Source organism: Lipophrys pholis, assembly GCF_963383615.2.
Source record: "Lipophrys pholis genome assembly, chromosome: 12".
In the NCBI taxonomy this organism is placed as follows: domain Eukaryota; kingdom Metazoa; phylum Chordata; class Actinopteri; order Blenniiformes; family Blenniidae; genus Lipophrys; species Lipophrys pholis.
Window position 1 is genome coordinate 4,909,311 of NC_137641.1, and position 17,123 is coordinate 4,926,433.

Here is a 17,123-nt window from a genome sequence, read left to right on the forward strand (position 1 = left end):
TAAACAAAGTGCATACTGCACATTAACACACAGTAAACAAAGTGTGTACTGCACATTAATACACAGTAAACAAAGTGTGTACTGCACACTAACACACACTAAACAAAGTGTGTACTGCACACTAAACACACTAAACAAAGTGTATACTGCACATCAACACACACTAAACAAAGTGTGTACTGCAAAATAACACACACGAAACAAAGTGTGTACTGCACATTAACACACTAAACAAAGTGTGTACTGCACATTAATACACTAAACAAAGTGTATACTGCACATCAATGCACACAAACAAAGTGTGTACTGCACAATAACACACACTAAACAAAGTGTGTACTGCACATTAACACTCACTAAACAAAGTGTGTACTGCACATTAACACACTAAACAAAGTGTATACTGCACATTAACACACTAAACAAAGTGTATACTGCACATTAACGCACACTAAACAAAGTGTGTACTGCACATTAACACACTAAACAAAGTGTGTACTGCACATTAACACACAAACAAAGTGTGTACTGCACATTAACACACACTAAACAAAGTGTGTACTGCACATTAACACTCACTAAACAAAGTGTGTACTGCACATTAACACACACTAAACAAAGTGTGTACTGCACATTAACACACACTAAACAAAGTGTGTACTGCACATTAACACAAACAAAGTGTGTACTGCACATTAACACTCACTAAACAAAGTGTGTACTGCACATTAACACTCACTAAACAAAGTGTGTACTGCACATTAACACACACTAAACAAAGTGTGTACTGCACATTAACACACAAACAAAGTGTGTACTGCACATTAACACACAAACAAAGTGTGTACTGCACTTTAACACACACTAAACAAAGTAGCTACATGTATGACGTTTTTAAAAAATCAAACAGTTTGGAAATCAGTTTAAAATTCAACTTATAATTCTACTTAGAGATTTAGGAAACCTCTTTCCATCGTCGATGTTCATTCACCCCTGCCGCCACCACCACCGGTTCAAGATGGCGGTGCTGTTGACGCGTCCCTCCCCAGTCGCCGAGGCGTCTACTCTTTATTATGTCTATGGTTTTCTCTATTAGGAAGTGTTTTTTGAATTGGGAAGTGTTTTCTGTAGTTTGCAGCGTTTTGCACTTCCAGGCCACCGTAGTAATCAGTTACTTTTTACTCTGATTTCTGATCACAGCGATCTGTAATAAAGTCACAATTGATTTTAATCAGACCAAAACTTACATCATGTGTGTTCAGTACCAGTGTTGATGGTAACATGTCACGAATTGCGTTAAGAATCGGAACCAACAAACATCACCACTAAACCTTAACATTGCATCAACAACACATCTGCAGAGATGTTACAACTTGATTTAATCAATCAATCAAATAAAGATTATTTGTCCCTGGGGGGGAATTACGTAAAAGGTTGCATAGAAAAAGCAGCGCAAATAAATAAATAGATGAATAGATAAATAGTTCAACAACAGACTACAACTACGTCACCGGGTAAATAAATACCAGTAGTTAAACACTGATAATCTTTAGTCTTCTTTAGGATTATATGATGCATTAGCAATTCTGAGTCGTGTAAGTTCAATAAATGTACTTTTTTCATTCAGCTCACAGTACTGATGTAAATCATTAAATAATAAACGTACCAAAGGATCTGGACAGGTGGTGCAGTGGTAAAGCCTTGTAAATAGTGTCAGTGAGCATTCAGGATCTCTCATCAATCTTTGATTTCTCAGGTGAACTCATAAGGAATCGAAAGATCAAAGGATGTCTCACACAAACAAACATGTCACAAAGGGTAATGACTTTGATACAAAGAGTTTTGTCTTTTATGATTTATTTATTTGTTTATTTATGAACATGTGCAAAAATAACAAACAAGAGAAACAAACAGACTTATTGTAGCACACAATAACATGTTAGCTCATCCACAAACCACAGATTAGCATGGTAGCTTGTTTATGTAGCACATGATAGCAGGTTAGCTCATAAACAAGGACTTTCCTGGTATTGTGTAATCCTGGTGTGAATGAAGCAACAGTGTTCTGACCACCTGCAGTTAGTGACGTCATCACAGTGGGTGAGAGGACGGATTTTATCCACATATTTTGGAAAAAAACTCAGAATCCACAGTTTTCGGGCAAATATTTTCATAAAATTATCATTTCTTGAGAGGAAAATGTGTTGTCTTTCAGTCTGTGTGGGTTTGGAAGCAGACAGACGTAAACTTTAGACACTAGGAGGCGCAGTTTGATGCAGACACACGATTTTGCTCCATCTGACTCATTTATAAATGTCTCTTGAAATCGCTGGAACCAAAAAAATGACAGCATTGTTCTCTCTCGTCAAAAAGGTATTTTTTTATGATATTTTCCCCACAAGCGTTGCAACGTCTTGCTCGGCAGGTTCTTGTCGTGCTTCTGATCTGCTCGTTTTGTTTATCACAGTCATAGTTTAGCCACAGTGGCCACTTGTTCGGAGTGATCTGTCACGGCTGTTTTTGAAGAGACATTTTGGTTTTCCCATGTATTTGAATGAGAGGAGGAGGAGGAGGGAGGAGGAGGAGGGAGGAGGAGGAGGGAGGAGGAGGAGGAGGGAGGTGGAGGAGGGAGGAGGAGGAGGAGGGATGAGGAGGAGGGAGGAGGAGGAGGAGGAGGGAGGAGGAGGGAGGAGGAGGAGGAGGGAGGAGGAGGGATGAGGAGGGAGGAGGAGGAGGTGGAGGAGGGAGGAGGAGGGATGAGGAGGAGGAGGGAGGAGGAGGAGGAGGGAGGAGGTGGAGGAGGGAGGAGGAGGGATGAGGAGGAGGAGGGATGAGGAGGAGGAGGGAGGAGGAGGGATGAGGAGGAGGAGGGACTAGGAGGAGGAGGGAGGTGGAGGGATGAGGAGGAGGAGGGATGAGGAGGAGGAGGGACTAGGAGGAGGAGGGAGGTGGAGGGATGAGGAGGAGGAGGGATGAGGAGGAGGGAGGAGGAGGAGGAGGAGGGAGGAGGCGGGAATCGGTGTTCGGAACTTTGACAGCTAATAAACATGAAACTGCTCGACGAATGACAAAGTTGAACTGAATTATTGAGCAGGAGAGTCTCCTCTGTCGTTTAATAGTGTTTTGGAGCCGAATTCAACACAGTCATATCCAGGTACTTTTACTGAGAGAAAGAAAAACATATGTGGATAGAAGGTGAGAAAATGATGAGAGAGAGAGAGAGAGAGAGAGAGAGAGAGAGAGAGAGAGAGAGAGAGAGAGACAGACAGACAGACAGACAGACAGACAGACAGACAGACAGACAGACAGACAGACAGACAGACAGACAGACAGACAGACAGACAGACAGACAGAGATGTTAGTGATATGTTTTGGAGGACAGGGAGCCAGTGGAGGTTCAGGAGGACGGGGGTGATGTGTTCACAGGAGTTGCAGTGGGTGAGCAGACGAGCAGCAGAGTTCTAGATACACCAAAGTTTATTGAGGACTTTTGAAGATGAGCCGAGGAGAAAGTTGTTGCAGTCGTGGATTCAGGATGTGATGAATGAGTGGATGAGGGTTTCAGCAGCAGAGGAGGAGAGTGAGTTGTGAAGGTGGGCCGTGTTTTTGAGGTGAAAGAAGGCGGTCCGAGTGATCTGGTTGATGTGTTGTTCAAAGGTGAGCTTGATGTGGAGAATAACTCTCAGATTACAGGTGTGAGGTGACGGAGACAGGGTGGAGTTTCCAGTGGTCAGGGTGAAGTTGTCCATGTGTTTTGTGAGGGATTTAGGTCTCATGATTATCATGTACAATTTGTCGTAGTTTAGTTCATGTTTCATGTTTTATCCATGTTTTTATTTCACCGAGGCAGTTGGTGAGGGTGGAGCAGGTTGTTGGGGTGATAGATTTGGTTGAAATGTAGATCTGGATGTTGTCGGCGTAGCAGTGGGAATGAAGATGATGTTTACTGATGATATTGCCAAGAAGGAGGATGTAGAGGATGAGCATGAGGGAGCAGGGATGATCAGAAAACTCTCCATTAACTTCCATTACTATGCAGATGATCCACCAATCGATTTCCCTATGAAACCAGATGATACTGATCAACTTGTCAAACTAGAAGCTTCTCTTAGAGACACAAGAGTCTGGATGAATGATCATTTTCTGCTTCTGAACTCAGATTAAACACAAGTTATTATAGTTGTCCCAAATCATCTGAGAGAGAAATGATCTGAACATATAGTAACACTGGATGGTATTACTTTGACCTCCAGTACCACTGTGAGGAACCTGGAGTTACTTTGGACCAGGACTGATCCTTCAGCTCCACATTAAACAAATCTGCAGGACTGCCTTTTGTCACCTGCTTAATATTTCTAGTATCAGGAACATGTTGACTCAGAATGAAGCTGAGAAACTAATCCACACATTTGTTCCCTCCAGAGTAACTATTGTAACTCCCTAATATCAGGGTGTCTGAATAACTGCTGAAAGTCTTCCACTGATTCATAATGCCACAGCAAGAGTCCTGACAGGAACCAGCAGGAGAGAAGAACATTTGTCTTCTTCTGGTTTGTGTTTTTCTTTTTTTCTGCTCCTGCTTCATTTCCCCGGCCGGATGGTGTCTTGGTCCAGCTCAGGAGATTGCTGCTTGGACATGCTGTCTTTTATTTATTGTTTTTAAATCTTTTTTTTTTTTTCTTTAGCATTTTCACTTTTCTTTTTACAACAAAAGAAAAAATGTGCATAAACAGATGGGTTGAAAAGTAAGAGGGTCATTCAACGTAATGCATGATGGGGACAAGAAAAATAATCACAGTATCAATATTGAATCAATTGAGCTCAATCTGCTTCTACAGCTGAACTAAAGTCCATGACTGTCCGTTGTCCCTTCCCACCCTTTAATTAAAACGTCATTCGAGACACAACTACATAAGGAACACAAATAGTTAAATGAAAAATCACAGGTAGATTAGCTGTTGTAATTGGGGGCGACCCAAACAGTGCAGTGCAAGGTTCAGGGAAAAGCTCCATCTCAAGTACTGTAGCAAGGGGATCAACAATCTGCTGCCAGAAGCCAGTGATATTTGAACAGGACCAGAGCATGTGTGTTTGGTTGACAGGTGACTGTTTACATCTATTACAACTGCCACTGGTGCCTGGGTACATTTGTGCCGGTCCAGCAGTTCTGTAGTGCACTCTAAGGAGAACCTTGCATTGAAAGAAGCCGTGCCGAGCACATATTGAGGATGAGTGAACTCGCACATGAAGTTGGTCCCATCGGCTGTCTGATATTGACGTTCTTATTTCCTCCTCCCAAGTCTGTTTCAGTTTGGTCATCTGGTTGGAGTTGAGGGAGTCAATGGAGTTGTAGATCACCTAGATGGAGCGTTTCTGTGCAGGGTCGAGAGAGAGCAGTGAGTCAATCTGAGACTCGGGTGGTGGGTAGAGCAGTGGAGGAAGGTGGTTTGGACAAAGTGCCTGGTTAATAGAAAAATTAAGAAGTGAGAGTGAGGTAGTTCAAGCCTGATTGAAAGCTCCATAAAATCAGTAAATAGTTTCTTTATAAAGATCAGGGGCCTCATTTATAAGGTTGCTGACGGACAAAACAGGTCCTGAAAGATGCGTACGCCACTTCCCACGCAAAGTTTGTGATCTAAAAAAATAAGCTCTGCAGGAGAATGTGCGTACCGGTACGGCAACTTTGAACCTTGCGCACACACATTTTGGAGACGGTGGAAACTGGCGGTGCTGATTGTGAGGTGGAGAATTGAAGCCAGATTCATCTCATACATTTAATGTCTTCAAATGTCAGACTTATAGATCCAGGTGATCATAAACAGCCGAGCTTCAGTGTTATAGATGTTCCTTTAATGAGCCATTGCTACTGAATCAGCAGCACGAGGTTCATATGACAAACGTTCATCTTGAAATGATCCAGAGCGGTGGATAGAACTGACTGATTATCAATTGTGACAAGGTGTTTAACAACCGGTCCCATTGCTAAGAACGCATATAAATAGCACGGTGACAGTCGTGCATGAAGCTGCACTGTGGATGCGCTGCACCGCCATGCGCTCTGGACGCTCTGCTGCTGGAGACAGACGACCTCCACGTCACCCTCCGCCTCCAACTCTCCAGTGACTGAGGATACAACACAAAGTCCACTGAGCCTTTTTACAAGTCCCTGTTCAAGTATTTCCTTCATACATTTAATAAACAGATAAAAGTGAACTTTATCGGTCCGCTGTGGTCTCCACCAGAAATACACGCTGGCCGTCACAACCATGAGGGCTGTTATGGTGTCCAGCAGTGTGCTCAGGTGCTGCCCCCATGAGGTCACTCTCCTCGGGCCTCCACCTTCAGATCAGACTCTTCTTCTCCACCTCTGCAGTGACTGATCTCTCTGTGGCTGCCACACTGTTTACAGCAGTGACGACGCGCTGCCAATCGCTTGTTTTTACTTTTATTAGTGACTCTACTACCATGACCACCAGTGATGCTGGTTAGACAAGTAATCTAACGCGTTGTTATTTCCAAACCAGTAATCAGATTAAAGTTACTTCTCCAAGTCACTGTGCATTAATATTGTAGCGTCCAACAGGACGAGTAACTTGTCTGTAAAGCCGCTTTATCATTAAACAGAACCGGCCGCTCGTTCTCTCTCCTCCAAACACACAGGCCGTTTTCCAATACCCATACTCCTCCATACTTGTGCTCTCGTGTACCTGTTAAACGTCATCAGTGGGAGACCAAGTACTGTTTCTATTCTTAGGCCGTTTCTCACCGAGTACACATGGAATACCCGGATGTATCCTCGCTCCGCCAACTTTATCGAGGATTCATCGAAACAGACCTGTTCAGTCTTGGGAAGCCAATTTACCCATAATGCATTTGGCAAGAGATGACGGAGGAGATCGGAGAAGGGGAAACACACAACAGTGCGTAAAAGATCTGAAATATTAGCGTCATTGTTTAACAGAGTGCAGTTTTAAGAGTGTTTTAGGCCAGACTATAGTTGTTATAAAATGTTGTTATGAGGTTGATATTTCAAGATCACGCTTACTTAAACATTTGTTCTGAGGTTTTCGGAGATTGTGGATCCAGACTGAGATGAGGCTGGCTGTGGTTCTCTACTGTGGTTAAACATGAGATATAATTGTTTTAGTGTAAATCTAACAGTGTTCATCTACATTTATATTTGCTGCTGAGGGGAAAGATTATGTTTAAAACTTTTTAACTTGACATAGAGGTGAAGGTTCTACTGGCCATAGTGTTTTGTCTCAATTGCACTAAAGATTTCTACCCATCATACTGGAGGTTCTACTGGTTCCACTGGTTCTACTGGAGGTTCTACTGGTTCTACTGGAGAATCTACTGGTTACTGAAGGATGCTGTGGATTCAAACTAACACCATGCACTATTTGAATCCAGGACTACTGAGGAACCTGAAGCCTGGTCCAGTGGAGAAGAGGAACTCCTCCAGATGAGGATGGGAGTGAGGATTGTTTTTGATGCTTGAATTATTACATGTATATACTTTATTCATACATGTGTTAATAACTTACTGAATTGGTAGTGTTTCATTCTTTTTGTTTTATGTCCTCCTCATAGACCTCATAATTGTTGAAATTCACCCCAGACAATTTCTTCTTTAAAGCAACATTACATTGTTTATCAAATGAAACAGAGAAATGTTCAGTTCTATATTTTACAGTCATAAACAATCATTTACAGTCTGTTGATCTCTCTGTCTTTATCCATCTATCTACATATATTTACACATGACTAGAGAACATGAGTACATGAGGAGAGCTTCCTGTCTAGATGTAGTTCTCCTCTCTGAGGCCTGCAGGTCGTTCTTCAGCAGCAGGCAGCTGAACAGTCTCGCTCGCAGATCACTTCCTGCCAGGTCCCTCTGGGCGTCCTCAGTGTCACTTGGTCGTCTCCATCATCATCCCTGGAACTTCCTCCACCACCTCCATGATGTCACCAGATGCCACACAGACAGGCAGCAACAAGAGGACGTCTCTCCAGGCTCTCAGAAAGATGGAACACCAGCAGGTTTGACCTGGTGTCTGTTGGGTTTCAACCTGCCTGTCAGTTAAAATTCACATGGAAAACATTTGATATATTTTGATGTAATCATGAATCAGAATTTATTTTTTCCTTCGTGTTCATGACTGTGAATATTGAGATAAAGCAGGTTGCCAGTACAGTGATATAATAACAACTGTGTGCTGCAGGCATGGGTACAGTACTTCCTCCATCACCCAGCAGAAAGTACCTGGTAGATACAGTACTTCCTCCATCACCCAGCAGAAAGTACCTGGTAGATATAGTACTTCCTCCATCAGCCAGCAGAAAGTACCTGGTAGATATAGTACTTCCTCCATCAGCCAGCAGAAAGTAACTAGTAGATATAGCACTTCCTCCATCACCCAGCTGGTACCAGTACTTGCTGGTACATGGAGGATCTGTGCAGGACAAGAGCATCCTGCACAGATCCCCAGTTGCCAATGTACACGTCAATAAACCTCATATATTACAGAGTCTTTTTTAACAACAGGTAGATGCAGGAAAGATTCTACCTTGCTGGCATGTTTCAGCTGCATCAGTAGTCTTCCTCAGAGCTTCATCTGGTTGTGATGACATGTCGGTCTTTATCAGGTGACCGGTGTCATTAAAAAAGAGTCTATAATATATGAGGTTTAGAACGACAAAATGAACACAATTCAACTTTCAATAAACCTCCTGTGGTATGACAAATAACTCCACTATGATAGAGGGGAAAAGTTTGTTGTTTAGGTAACAGATGTGTTGTGGCTCTGCAGGAGGAGGAATTAGAATGTGGCTCCATCAACGGCCCCAGCAGGAGGAAGAATTAGAAGGTGACACCATCAACCAGCAGTACAGCAGAATACCTGATGACCAGGAGGAGGAAGAATTAGAAGGTGACACCATCAATCAGCAGTACAGCAGAATACCTGATGACCAGCAGTAGGAAGAATTAGAAGGTGACACCATCAATCAGCAGTACAGCAGAATGCCTGATGACCAGCAGGAGGAAGAATTAGAAGGTGACACCATCAATCAGCAGTACAGCAGAATACCTGATGACCAGCAGGAACATCAGTATCAACATAACGATGCTCCTGGAAACCCTGAAGCTGGAGTCACGACACCTCCAGGAGAGAAAGGTTCCAGGATAGGAACATTATTGACCTGTGTATCACTGCAGGGGTTCCTGGGAAATAAAAGAAAGAACTTTAGAATTTTTAAAAACAATGTCATTTTTCTGTGTACATAATGTTTCTAACTTGTGTTTTTACTGTTGTAGGTTCCGCTGAAGTTTATTAAATAAATGTTCCTTTATCTTCTGCTTGATATCTTTCTTTGCTCAATAGTGTATGCCATGTGTGTATTTATGTATTTACTCTCACACAGTATAAACCATTTATGTATTTATTCTAAAGAGAAGTTGTTACAGCTAATGATTGGAGTGATTAACTGTAGGATGTATATTAGACAAATGTAATACAGTACATATTAATGACATGACCAGAAGGATGACAACAAGCAGCAGGTAAGAAAAGCTGGTTAATTATTTAATAAACATCAAGGATCTTCATTAAAACAGTAAAATAATTGTTTGTATTAGTAGGACATTTCTGATCAGCTGCTTTTGTTGTTACTGAACTCCAAGGAGATGAAGAGTAAAATAAAGGCTGTATAGGAGGTAGAAGTAATAGTAACACTGTACTATACACGGAACTATACACTGTACTTTATACAGTACTGTACACGGTACTAAACACAGTACTATACACGGTACAATACACTGTAACATACACCGCATGTATGTGACAGAAAAGGTACTATTTCACAATAATGTTCTAAAATTTAGATCATCATATAAAATATCAGGTACAAATCACCTTCCTGCTGAACCAGAGAGGAAACAGGTTCCTCCTCCTCCTCCTCCTCCTCCTCTTCCTCCTCCTCCTCCTCCTCCTCCTCCTCAGCTTCAGGGTCCATCATCCAGCCATGACAGCCACAGCGTCATGAAGTACTCGTGTTCCAATTCTCCATTAACGCCGATGCGTCCTCGTAAATTTGCATTTCCGCACTTCCGAGGACGCTGCAAGTAGTTACTCGTGACGTAAGCGAGTACACACTGGCGCTCTAAGAATTGGGAAACGGCCACAGACACATGCAGCGCATGCAGTCCAACCTGACCCGCCCCCTTCTCCACTCTCAGCCAATCACAGACCAACTCGCTCTAACGGTGCGTTCAGGTGACACGAAACAACGGAAACTAAGAAATGTCAACACTAAACCATATTATTGCCACAATAACACAACTGCAGAGATGTTGAACTCTTTTTGTCATTTTTTTCTTTTTCAATCAATCAATCAATAAAAGACTTAATTTCTCCTCAAGGGGGGTAATTAAAAGGTCAACAACAGACTACAACTGGGTAAATAAATACCAGTAATGGTAAAAATCTGATCATTACAAAATGAGTCAGATATAAATACAAAGAATGAAGGTCAAAGGTTAAATCTGGATCAGCAGGAGGCCAGGCAGTGATCAGAACTCACTTTGTGGCCAAACCAGTTGTCCTTTTTATTTAGAGACGTGGGGCGGTGTCGGCAACTGTTGAAAGTAACTAAAAAGTTACTTGTAATCCAATTTAGTTCCTTTTAAAAACAAGTAATCAATGAAGTAACTAAATTACTTTTTAGGCGAGTGACTAGTAATCAGTAATCTGATTACTTTTGCAAGGTAACTGTGGCAACACTGGTGCCCACCAACTAATATAATTTTCCTGACCTCCACCTCCTCCATGACTATTTCTCTCTCTGTAAAATTCCTTTTCTTCTTCTTTTCTCTCAGGATTTAGCGTCAAATGCCGGCGATCAACGGGCTGATTGAGATGCAAAGATATTGACGAGACACTTTGCATCGACCATTTATGGTTAAAAGTGGACGTGTTGAGGGCGGGACATCAACTGTGGGACCTTCCAGGTGGACTGTGATCTATAACAGGAAAGTGCAGTACGCACGGTTTCACCAATCTGAATTTGTTTGGGCGCACAACATTTTCAGCTTTAGAGCGCACCAACATTTTTAGTAGGAATCCTACGCAGTGTTTTATAAATGAGGCCCCAGGCCCTTGTTTTGCCAGATTTAAAATGCAGGATTTGATAGGGAGGGCGGAAATAGATGGTTTTTAACAATCAGTTCTTAAATTGAGGGGTAATTCAAGCTTTAATATTTACGGAACTGCAGCCAGATTTTCAAGGAATTGTTGACAACAGGGTTCTGTTAGATGTTATGAATGTTAACAGGGAGACGAGAAGTGAGGAGGGACTGGAGAGAGAACCTTGAAGATCGCCGTTCTATTTGAGCCCATGAAGGATCTGTGTCGGCTTCATTGTCCAGCCAATGACAGAGCTTATTAATATTGCATGACCAATAGTATTGTATGATGTTACGTCGTGCAAGACCGTCTCGCTTTTTGGGAAGTTGTAGAATAATTTTTTGATGCAAGGAGTCTGGTTCAACCACAAACATTATATTATTGTCTGATCTGTTAAAAAAAAAGATTTTCTTATAAAAATTGGAATGTGTTGGAACAAATAAAGAAATTTAGGGAGAATCACCATCTTTACCAAGTTACCAGTTAGAGAGAGGGGGAGGGAAGACCAGCGGGACATAGCCACAGTCATGCCGGTAACGCATTAATTAATAACACGTTACTCTGTCATTAAAATGTTGCATAGAGCAGGTTGTGCAAACAAATAAATACTATTGCTCTATTTAAAACAGATAAATAGTGCAACAATAGACTAAACTATGTACTAATAAATACCAGTAATAGTAAAAATCTGATAATAAAACCATGAGTCAGATATAAATACAACAAAGAATGAAGGTCAAAGGTTAAATCTGGATCAGCAGGAGGCCAGGCAGTGATCAGAACTCAGTTTCTGGTAAAACCAGTTGTCCTTTTTATGTTGAGATTGAGGGGGGCATGTTGTTGGCAGCTGCTGAAAGTAACTATAAGATTACTTGTAATCTAACTTAGTTACTTTTAAAAACAAGTAATCAGTAAGGTAACTAAGTTACTTTTTCAAGGAATAACTAGTAATCAGTAATTGGATTACTTTTTCAAGGTAACTGAGTGAGTTGTGACGCCAGCTTATGCGCCGCGAGAGCTAACAGTTAAGAATCCAAATGAATGAGGTTGATTATTTACTGGTGTATAAATGTAAAACTCTGACTTTAGAGGAGAAACTGGAGGTAAAGTGAGTGTAAGGTCATAATAAAATCTGTGTAAGAATCTCACTTGTAAATCAATATGCTGCTCGTCTAGTGGAGGAATTCTTTCCTTGCAATCAGTAGGCCCGTGTTCAACTCCCCACCGAGACACAGTTTAGTTTATTAAATGATTTAATCAGAGGCTATTCCCCGTGTTAAACCTTTTCACAAGATGGGATCCTACAGTATATGGTTGTCATAAAGATGTTGGAGCTAAAAACTTCTGCACAAACTTTAGTTTGGTATGAAGTGGTGTTGAACTCTGCGCTCAGTAGACCTGTGTGTGTGTGTGTGTGTGTGTGTGTGTGTGTGTGTGTGTGTGTGTGTGTGTGTGTGTGTGTGTGTGTGTGTGTGTGTGTGTGTGTGTGTGTGTGTGTGTGTGTGTGTGTGTTCAGTGAAGTGTATCAGTGTGCAGCAGTCAGTTTCTGTTCAGTCTGACTGAGGGAGGTTTTTGTACGACGGTTTTTCACTGTGTGAACACATCTTGACTGTTGATTTCATGATAACTCTGACAGTAATAAACTGCAGCATCTTCAGCTTGAACTCCACTGATGGTCAGAGTGAAGTCAGAGTTTGATCCACTGCCTGTAAAACGATCTGGAGTCCCTGATGCTCGAGTGTTGGTCCAGTAAAAGAGCAATTTAGGAGGTTGTCCATCTCTCTGTTGGTACCAGGCTAAAGCCTGATCACCATCATCATAAACATAAACATTCTGACTGGTCCTACATGTGATGGTGACGGAGGCTCCCAGAGCAGAGCTGACTGCTGCAGGCTGAGTCACTGTGACCTGGCCTCTGGACTCTGAGGAAACACAGACAGAAACATCAAGCAGCCTCATGGTTTTGTGGGCTTCATTTCAGAGGGACGGATGTTGACAGAGGAGAGGAGTTTGATTCTCTGGACTTTACCTGTGAAGCAGCAGCAGAGGAGAGTCCAGATGAGGACGCAGATCACACTCATGTTTCTGATGAGGAGGATTTCTCTGTCTTCTGTTGTCATGAAGGACGGCTGTCAGTCATCCAGTCTTCAACTGTCAGGACTATAAACTCTCCCAGAGCACTGGAGCATGGTGCTGCTGATGCAAAGTGGCTCTATGGAAATGTTCTGACTGACTCCAACAGGGACCTGGATCACTTTCATCTCTCACTTTCACTCTGGATTCAAACTTTAATGACAATATTAAATACGTCTGTAGTTTTACATTTACATTTATTTTTTTACATTTTCTATTTTTGCTGTTAAATCCCTTCAGGAATAAATTCAAATAGACATAATAGAAAAAAATAGAAAATAATCTTTAAAACAATCTCTATAAATATATGTATTTCAAGTAGACATTGCAGATGAAAGAACTGTCCTCTTGTGTTCCGTTAGGATCAGGTGGTAAAAGTTGTTTTGGTGAGTTTGTTGGTTTCAGAATCAGAGAGTGGCGTCTCTCTACAGTCAGAGGTTTTTGTACAGCGGCTCAATGAGTTTGTATCACTGTGGTACACGTTCGGTGGAGGAACCAGACTGGATGTTGGAAGTAAGTTTATTCTCCTTTTAATACTTTCAACTAAATAATTCAAATTCCTACATTAAACCTTGTTTTGAATGATTTGAGATTAGAAAGATGTTTTTTTTTCTTAATAATTATTGTAGTGATCAAGTTTTAATCTCCATTGATTTCATGTAGTTTAGCTCAGCTCTGTTTCACTTTAATTTGATCACAGAGAAAAGTTATTAGTTTTAAATTTACACCGGATTAAAATCTCATTAGGATTAAATGACAAAACCAAAGATCTTGTCAGTCTTTAAATGTGCTCAGTTAGAGCCTGATGGCTGTGGAACACACTGTTTTAACTCTACCAGTCTCATGTTGAAGCTGTTTTTACACTGACCTGTGTATTTAGGGACATTTCTGGTGCACTGGTCTGTCTTTGGGCTGAGTTTTAGTTGACATGTCCACTGTTTGAAATGTGTTTGTGTTGGAATGTGTGCAGGTTTTATTCTTCTTGTTTTATTGAGTGTCTCTTCATCACAGCTGGATTTATTCTTGGTTCTATAGAATGTTTCCCAATTCTGTTTCTGCTGATACTTTACAATTAATATTATTTTACAGTAAAATAGAAATACTGATGATAAATGTTGTAAAATTATGAAAACCTCTTGATATAATTTTCACTGTTTTTTTTTTCAAATTTAGCTCCTAATAATTGAAAATATTAATTTAGATTTGAAGTTCATGTTAAAGTTTCCAGTCATAAGTTGTAAAGTGTAAACTTTCTGATAACGTTGATGCAAATGAAGAGTAAACGTTGAGACATCAGCTTGTGTTCCTTCCTGTGTAGTTTGAGGTATTTCAGTTCAAAGTGTTGGATGATTCTCTCTGTGCTGATGTGCATGAGAGGCTTCTTAAAGGGAAGTGAAACAATGTGTGAGTGAGTGACTGCTGGAGCAGAAAAAGCCTCTGACAGCAACTTCTTCCAGGACCAAATCAGCTGTCTCCCACTAAAGCTGTCCAGGTGTGTGCTGGTTGATTGACAGCTGGGTGCTCCCTGTCCTCTAATTTGATTGGTGTCTCCTAGGTGATACCCGCCCCACCCTGACGGTGCTGCCCCCCTCCAGAGAGGAGCTGCAGCAGGGGAAGGCCACGCTCATGTGCCTGGCCAACGAGGGCTTCCCCTCAGACTGGAGTCTGAGCTGGAAGGTGGAGGACAGCAGCAGCAGCAGCAGCAGCAGCAGCTGGGAGGAGAGCAGGAGCCCCGGGGTGCTGCAGAAGGACGGCCTCTACAGCTGGAGCAGCACCCTGAGGCTCCCTGCAGACCAGTGGAGGAAGGTGGGCTCTGTGACCTGTGAGGCCACCCGGGGCTCCCAGACTCCCCTCAGAGAGACACTGAGGAGAGACCAGTGTTCCCAGTCCTGACCGGACTCACTGGGACTCTCACACTGCTTTTACTCTCACACTGATCTCACCTCTGTCATTCACCCTCTTTCACTTTCTTCTATCATCAAAGCAAACTGACTTCATCAATATTCATCTTCTTTCATCATCATTTTCTTCAAGCTTTGACAAAATAAAGACAGTTTTCACCTCAATCTTTGGTCTTTCATGACTTTTCTACAGCAATAAAATCATCATAACACCTTCTTTAGAGTAGAAATTTGACTTGATACTCTCAGGATTCCACCTCTTGTTGCTGAATTACTTTCATATGAAACAGACTCGAAACACACAGTCAGTCAGAGGAAGCTGTGCTCTTCATTCATCATGAACAAATGTGGTTAAATACAAAATGAGATTACTTTGACAGTTTACATTTTTTATATGAAGTGTGATCACGTCTCAAAATGGTGATTTGACTTTGGTTCGTCGATTGAGAGAATTTCTAAGATACTAAACAACATCATCAGCATACAGGTTGATTTTATAAATTGTTACTGCAGTTAATGAGCAATGTTGGAGCTTCTGTCTCTTCCTGTTGATATCAGGTTAATAAATACTCTGATGAATTACAGTGAACATCCAGACTGTTCTGATTAAACATTTCAACTCTTTGTTTACTACAAAAGATATTAGGAGATGTAGATGTGGAGTAAAGTAGATTACAGTTTTTCTCAATTGATAAAACACATTTCACAAAACTTTCCTCCATTTTCCCAAAACTGAAAACACAACACACTTTTCTATAGTGACATAAACAAAACCACACCTTCTCTCTTCTAATTTCAAACTTTCAGGCCAAAACAGTTGCTCAAAGCCTGCAAAAATGTAAACACTATACACATCATTACACACTACAACAGAACAACTGAAAACACAATGTTCAGTGTGTGAGAATGTTTTTTTTCACAACTGCCAAAGCACATTTTTAGAAACCTTACAGTATCTGTTCTCAGAATATATCACTGTGGAGTATTGGGCATTCATAGATGTGTGTTTCATATGAACAGTATGTAAATCTACAGATAATACAGTATATACACTACTGTACTGTATCACAACTCAATGCAAATACTCCAGAGGATCCATTACACACAACAATACTCACTGAAAACAATGTTCAGGGTGTGATATTTTTTATTTTCAGTATTCATGCCAGACACACAATTTTTATGCGGCATCACGTCGTTGCGCTGGGTCGGGCCACAGGACTTCATCTACATTAAAGGCAATATTGTCCCTTGCCAGGTAACGTGGGAAGAACGCCTTGGCATGGCGGATCCAGCCTTGGAAGGCCTCCACAGGCAGGTCATCACATGCCAGGTCCACAACCCTGAGAAGGTTCTCTCTTGTGCAAGGTTGGCGGTCATACACCTTCCACCTCCATGATGAGAAAAAGTCCTCTATGGGGTAGAGGAAAGGTGAGTTGGGTGGCAGACAGACATTGAGGAATTGTTGCTTGATGTTAAACCTTTCTCTAATCTGGTTCGTTCGATGGAAAAAAAAATTGTTCCAAATGAAACATAAATGGGATGATCTGCAGGCCCACGATTCTGTTGCTGGCCGTCCAGGAGGATGTCTTGTAGCTCTTCCAGGAAGGTGAGGAGACGTTGGGTGTTGTATGAGCCAAGGACAGCATGCCGGTGGACAAACCCCTCTGAACTCATGGCAGCACAAAGAGTGACATTACCCCCACGTTGGCCAGGAACCTCAACGGTAGCTCTTTAGCCAATGATGTAACGGCCTCTTCGCCTTTGTTTTTGATGAGGGTGAACCCAACCTCATCCAGGAAGATGTACTCATGAGGTCTGGCCATCGATGTCCAACCACAATATCCTCTGTGAAAATGTGAAAGTGTCCAGAACAACAGTCAATACAGTAGCATGGTATTGT

The 17,123-nt window shown here is 41.7% G+C and overlaps 1 gene segment (V, D, J or C); it reads left to right on the forward strand.

Annotated features, from left to right (window-relative positions):
• The first annotated feature begins 11,713 nt into the window (after window positions 1-11,713).
• Window positions 11,714-15,384, forward strand: LOC308117895 (Ig kappa-b4 chain C region-like). The segment is given in 3 exons: window positions 11,714-11,719; window positions 13,751-13,832; window positions 14,875-15,384.
• The last annotated feature ends 1,739 nt before the right edge of the window (window positions 15,385-17,123 follow it).